We start from the raw sequence: 7,282 nt of genomic DNA on the forward strand, positions 1-7,282 counted from the left end.
TACAACTCACTTTGGAAAGAAGACCAACATCCACAAAATACACACGAGACCACTGCACAGTGTTAGCACTATTCAGAAGGCATCACACTGAAGCAACATCCAGAGCATCATTGACCCAACGGAAATAAGACGGCAAGAATGAATCCCCCACACATACATGATACATAAATAAGGTGGGAGAAAGGAAAACATCTATCACAAATGGTACACGATTGCTGTAACAAATCCAGAGATGGGTGTCATTAGTCTGAACATTACTGGTCTGAACTCACCTTTTAAAAAACAGACTAGCAGAATGGATTAGGAAACAAAATCCATCCATCTTTTGTCTTCAAGAGGCACATCTTGGCTACTGTCTCTGACGCAGCAGGCCACAGATGTTCTCACATGATGGTGGCTCCTCCGAGTGAGGACTTCAACATTGGGAGCCAGGTTTCATGCCGGACTTGCCATGAGCACCGGCTGCAGGGTGAGGTGGTAGCCTTTGATTTCCAGTCCAAAATGTTGGCTCTAAAATGTCCTTCTTCGAGGAGAAACCCAACCACGCAGACATCTTGCTCATAAACGTACAGTGTGTTTCAGAAGTAGAAATAATTCATGACTGAACAGAAACCCTCTTCCTCTAGCTTCACTCAATGTTAGGAACCTTGCCAGCAGATACGGATAGAGAAGGTGAAGCTGAGCCAGGCCTATGCAATCAGTGCTGGTGCTTCCCAAGAGGGCCAGCAGCTCTTCCGGACCATTCACAAGACTGTTAAAGACTGTACTGTAAATGGCAAGAAAAAAATATAGTACTCATGGAAGAAGTTATTACACCACCCCCTATAAAGTGGGAAAGTATAAAGGCAAAGAGGGGGGTACACTGAACTATGTATGCAAAATAGTTGAAAGAAATTTTAGAGACGTGGAAAGCCAAAAGATAATTTCTTTGCAGCACTCATAAGCCCAGCAACCCCACAAGGAGTCTACATTCATAAACCCAGCAACTCCACAAGGAGACTGCCCTGTCACCCTGAGCACACACACCTGAAAGACTCTTCCATGATCCAGCCCGGCTGCAGCAGAGTAGGCCAGGGGAGGGAAGGGATCCTATAGTTCCTGTGGCTCTTGTTAATGAAGGGCCAGCATTTCCAAATCTTAGACTTGAACAAACAAAACACCAACACAGAAGAACAAGAGAATCATATTTTAAAAAGAGAGTGAGAGACTTCTCAAACTCACAGCCCCAAACAGGTTGAGGGTCAAAGATGGTGAAATGGATATCAAGTGAATAGCAATAATAATAATAATAATAAGCAGGGGTTGTAATTCTATATCTTGCCAAATGCAGAATATTTCCAGGTGCAGAATATCACAACAGATATGCATGGGCACAATATAATGCTTAAGGGATCAGTAGACCAAGAGCCATATTTGTGCCCAAAAAGAGACTGGCAGAATTCAGCAATCAAATCCTTCAAAAGATGAAAAAATAAATCACAGGATCAATAATAATGGTATGGTCTTCAATGCACCGCTCTCCAAGAAAGTTCAGTGGGAAAGAAGCTCAACAAAGAGGCTACAGAACTAAACACTATAATTAGACATCTTAACCTCATAGAAATTTTTCAAAGTTCTCCCCCCAACTGCCAAAAATGCACATTTTTAATGTTCAAATGGTATGCATTCAAAAATAGACCACATGCTGAGACACAAGTCAAGCTTGAGTAAATTCAAACATACAGATGACACACGGACTTCCTTCTCTGACCACTACACCATAGAGCTAGAAATCAGTAAAAAAAATGAGAAAACAATAAAGGCAAATACATGGAAGCTAAATAACATACTTCTTAAACAGGAATGAGTATTAGCCCAAATTAGAGACAAAATTAGGAAGTGCCTAGAAACTAATGAGAATGAAAATACAAAATATCAAAACCTCAGGGATATAGCAAAAGCCTTTATCAGAGGTCACTTGATAGTGATTAATGCATATATTAAGAAGGAAGAGAGATTTATGATTGATGACTTATCACACAATCTACAGCAGTTGGAACAGAGTCAACAGAATAATCATAATAGCAAAAGAAAAGACATAAAAATCAGGGTGGAGATAAATGAGTGGGAAAACAAAAGAAACAATAGGAAAAATCAACTGAGAAAAGCTGGTTCATCAAAAATATTAACAGAATCAACAAACAGCTAGCACTCATAACAAATGCAAGGAAGGAGCAGACATCAATATCCAGTATGAAAGATGAAACAGGGGAAATTACAACAGACCCTAATTAAATCAAAAGACCAATTACACTCTAACATGTAAGCTTGTACTCCAACAAATTCAACAACTTGGAGGACATGGACAAATACCTAGAAAACAATTGCTCCCCAAATCATTTCAGATGGACGTCGAGAACATTAAAAGACCCATAGCAAAAGAAGAAATAGCTAAAGCTATCAAGGAATGCCCAACTGACAAAATCCCAGATGGCTTCACAGGGGAATTTTTCCAAACAGTCAGAGAGGAGCTTACACCAATTCTACACAGTTCTTCCAGAACCTAGAAATGGACAGTTAATTCCCAAACACATTATTTGAAGCTAGTAAAATATTTATACCAAAGCCAGATGAGGACTTCACAGGAATGGAGAACTACAGGCTGATATCATTAATGAATATAGATGTAAAAATTCTCAACAAAATCTTGGCAAATAGAATACAAAAGTATATTAAAAATAATTCATTCTGACCAAATGGGATTCATACCAGGGATGCAGGGATGACTCAACATCCAAAGAGTCACCAACATTATCCATCACATCAAGAAAAAAAGGACAAGAACCATAGGATATTGTCAATAGATGCAGGAAAAAACACTTGACGACATTCAAAACCCCATGCTAATTGAGACACTCAAGAAGATAGGATTCGAGGGGATTTAACTCAATATAATAAAAGCTATATATGTAAAACCAACAGCTAGCATTATAATCAGTAGAGAAAAGATGAAAAAATTCTCACTGAAACAGAGGCCCTGACAAGGATGCCCCTTATCCTCACTTCTATTCAACATCGTCTTGGTGGTCCTAGTTAATAATATAAGAAAATGGAAGGAACTGTGCCAAGAAATGAAATGATCACTATTTACAGGTGATAGGATCTTATATATTGAGAACCCCAAAGGATCCACAATAGGATTACTGGAAGCAATAGATGAATATGGTAGAGTAGCATGATATAAGATCAACAAGCAGAGGTCAATTGTATTGCTATGAAAGAAAACAGAGATCAAGGCGGTACCTGGCAAGGATGCCCCTTGTCCCCACTTCTAGATACCTTTCACAATAGCAAGCCTAAATTGAAATATCTAGGGATAGTCCTAACCAAAACAAACAAACCTCCAAAAATCTATATGAGGAAAACTACAGAACATTATTATAAGAAACCAAAAATGACATACACAAGAGAAGAATATCCCATGTCCATGGGTCAGAAGATTCAATATTATATAGATGTCAATTCTTGCAGAAGGCACTATATAAATTCAATGCAATCCAGATACAAATCCCATCATTATTTTTCAAAGAAATGGAAAAACTGACCAACATCATATGGAAACAGAAGAAACCCAGAAATTGGCAAAGAACTCCCCAAGCAGACAGACAAAGTGGTGGGATTGCACTGCCTGACTTTAAAGTTCTTCTACAGCCACAGTTGGCGCGACAGCATGGTACTCTTGTAATGATAGATGTAGAGACCAATGGATAAGAACCGAAAATCCGGAAATAAAAATAGCAGCATATAGAAAACTGGTTATTGCCAAAGTCCCCAAATTATCAAATGGGAAGCAGATGCCCTTTCAACAAATGGTGCTGGAAAAACTGCATTTCAGCCTACAGAACAATAAAACAAGAACCTTACGTCATTACATCCACAAGCTCATATTCAGGTGGATCACAGACCTAGAGGGAAAACCCAAAAGTATCAGGATCAGCAATGAGAAAGTTGGGACAAAGCTAAGAACATTAGGGTAGGGGACACATGGGCTATCAGACATAAGGGAAGGCACACACTCAGAGGAAGTTAACATTTATGAGTGGGACATACTAAAGATAAAACACTTGTGTACATCAGATGACTTCATCAAGAAAGTAATAAGAGAGCCCACAGCTGGGGAAAAGATACTTAATAAGGACATAGTAGACACAGGGCTTATTACCAAAATCCACAGAATCTTGCTAGTTCACAAGAAAAAAAATGAATAACCCACTGTGCAGATGGGCAGAAGAGTTGACCAGCAGGTCAACAAAGGAGGAACCCTGAAGGGCCAATAAACATAGGAGAAAATGTTCCGGATCATTAGCCATCCAGGAAATGCAAATCAGAAAACTATGAGATACCACCTACTGCCCACAGGATAGTCCACTTATTCAAAAAGACAGAAAACAAAAATACGGGAGGGTGTGTGGTGAGACAAGAACCCTTATTCACTGATGGTGTTCCTGTAGGTTCATTCAGCCACTGTGTAAAGTGATTTGGTGATACCTAAAACAGAGACCAAAAAAAATTGGAAACAGCCCATATTTCCATCCATAGGCAAATGGATACCTCTGGTACTTACATATAATGGTATACTATGCATCCCTAAAACACAGTGATGAAAGTACAAAGCGCCTCATCTCATGTAAATATTATGCTGAGTGAATTTAGCCAAGCACAAAAGGTCAAGTATAACAGGGGTCCACTGAGGTAAGTTCAAATAGCAGAACAGGCACAAAGGAAAGTGCACACAACACACAATCCCTGGGCTGAGGACCAGATACTCTGGCAAGAGCCAGAACAGAGCCGATGATCCATATGTCACAAACACCAAATCAGATAGCACTCCTGCTGAAAGCCATGCTTCCCCGCTGCTCCCTTATAAAGGCGTGAGGTTCACAGCGGTGTGGGGAAAGAATAGAAAACAGTGCAGGGGTCAGGGAGATAATACACCCAAGGGATAGGTCATGTTTATGCTTCCATAGCAAAGGGACGGTGAGAGTGAGAGCAGACTTGATTCTGGTGCGTCGATTCACGCGGGCAAACTTCCTGGGTAGAACCGCTCAGACCCAGAGATGAGTAAGGTCCAGATGACTGAGGTCTCACTGTCTCCCTGTGGAAGTCAGCACTGAGGATACATTTCGGGGAGAGCTGACTGTATGACCCACCCATCGGGGCCAGACCAAGATGGGAGTGCAGCAGACGAGTGGAGCACACGAAGCCACCAAGTCTCACAAGAATCCCGATCGCAGGCTTCTGACTTGGGGGTCTCAGCACGTGGCACTGCTCCTGTACTGGTTGTGGATTACTCAGAAGGGGGCCACATTGAACACCTAAAGGCATAAGTGGGTGGGGGTGTAGTGGAAAAGAGACTGCTCCATCCCTGATTGCTGGAATCACAATGTGGACTTACAGGGTGCCCACATTTTGGACACTTGGACTTGGTTGCTGAAGACTGAAAGGGTGCATGAGTTCTTAGGCAAGCGGGACTGGAAGAGGCAATTCTGAGACATGGGGACCAGAACGATGGTTTCTAACATGTCCTTTCACATAGAGGTATGTATATTTTCTATGTTATTATTCTTGTTAGGTTTGTGACTGCATGTATGGTTTCTATTTCGGTGTTTATCTCTACAAGAAATCCAGTACAGGCAGCCCCACAGAGACAGAGACAGGACTGAGGCCACCTGGGGAGAGTTAAGGGAAAGGAGGGGGGAAGGGGAGCAGGGAGCCCATTAATGACGGGTACAAGAAAATAGCAAGTGTTCTAAAAATGACGGTGAGGACTGGGTAGCTTTTCTTGACGCATTTGAATAATTGAATTGTATCTGAGAAGGATTACTGAATGGTGTGTGATGGGTAAACATGACTGTGGGCCTGGAGGAAACACACACACATACAAGTATATGAAACAAGGAAGCAAATGGACTTTAGGTCTCCCGAATCTTGCCACAGTACAAGAATGGTTTGTTCTAATAATGTGATCTTGTATGATACTCATCTTCCTGACACGATTGCTGAAAACAAAATGGGTGCATAAGAAAAGGTCGTGGAGGAAGCTAATGGTGTCCATCTATGGAAAGATATAGCACCTGGGGTCTTAAAGGCTCATAATTAAACAAGTAGCCATCAGGGAAGCAATAAAGCCCATGCGGAAGAAGCACACCAGCCCATGTGATTATGAGGTGTCAACAGGAAGGGGTATCAGAAGTTTAAGAACAGGAAACCAACTCGATGTGAAGGGGCATGGATGCAATGGAGACCCAAAACTCAGTTGCAAGGTAAATGGACAGTCCCTCTCAGAGGGCCACGTGGAATGGATGATAAATCCAGAGTGTGGTATGGCACTCATGAACCACACAAACAACCTCCAGTCTTTAAAATCTCCTCTCCTCGCTTCAAGGTTTTTATTTGTTTTACCTCGTTCGTTATATTAGATTTGCATGTTCTCATTTGTACATTTAATTTTGTTCGGTATATGAAAGGAAAGATAGGTAAATCTTCAGAAAGAGTAACAGGTAGCAGTGTCCTGAGGGTAAAGCAGAGAGGGTGGGTACGGGGAGCTGATAGCAGTGAAGAGCTTGAACAACAGATTTGTACATGAATGCATATATTGTACCATGAAAGATGGGTCAATAAAACAATTAAAAAATAAATAAAAATAAAATCCTCAAAACTGAAAAAGAAAACTAACTTAACTCTAGTCGGAGACTAAAAATTAGAAAGTGTCTAGACACACCAACAAACATCCTTAAGCCACTATGCTCAAGAAGGTGCATGTGTTAAGGCTCCTGTTAACTTTAAGTCCAGTAAACTCATTTTCATCCTATAAAATGACCTTGTCATTTCTGTAACATCTATTACATAACAACAGAATTTAAACACTTAAAATTTCAAAATCTCCAGAGTCTTAATTGAGAAAATTAAAAACATCCACTGAAAGATCAATTTGCCACCCAAATCTTAACTAACTATGGATTTAGGGATTTGAAAAAGCGATTTGGAAACTCAGTAACCTTCACTGTTAAGTTTTTGTTGGAGTATGTGTGTGTGTGTGTGTGTGTGTGAATGTGTGTGTAGTACTGGATATTGATATTCTAAGCCCAAAAGGCTTCGTTATGTTATTAGTCTGCCAAAGATGACCTAGCCTTGAGGCAATATTTTGAAGTGCCCAATTGGATAAAAATGTGACATGGATCTTGTCTTTATATTCACTCTACAGAACATGCTAAAGGGTTCGTTTCCAGTACATAAGGGGTCT

At 40.6% G+C, this 7,282-nt stretch overlaps 1 pseudogene; it reads left to right on the forward strand.

Annotated features, from left to right (window-relative positions):
• The first annotated feature begins 390 nt into the window (after positions 1 to 390).
• LOC142452489 (protein LSM12 pseudogene) lies at positions 391 to 1,030 on the forward strand (annotated as a pseudogene).
• The last annotated feature ends 6,252 nt before the right edge of the window (positions 1,031 to 7,282 follow it).

Source organism: Tenrec ecaudatus, chromosome 7, assembly GCF_050624435.1.
Source record: "Tenrec ecaudatus isolate mTenEca1 chromosome 7, mTenEca1.hap1, whole genome shotgun sequence".
NCBI classification, from domain to species: Eukaryota; Metazoa; Chordata; class Mammalia; order Afrosoricida; family Tenrecidae; genus Tenrec; species Tenrec ecaudatus.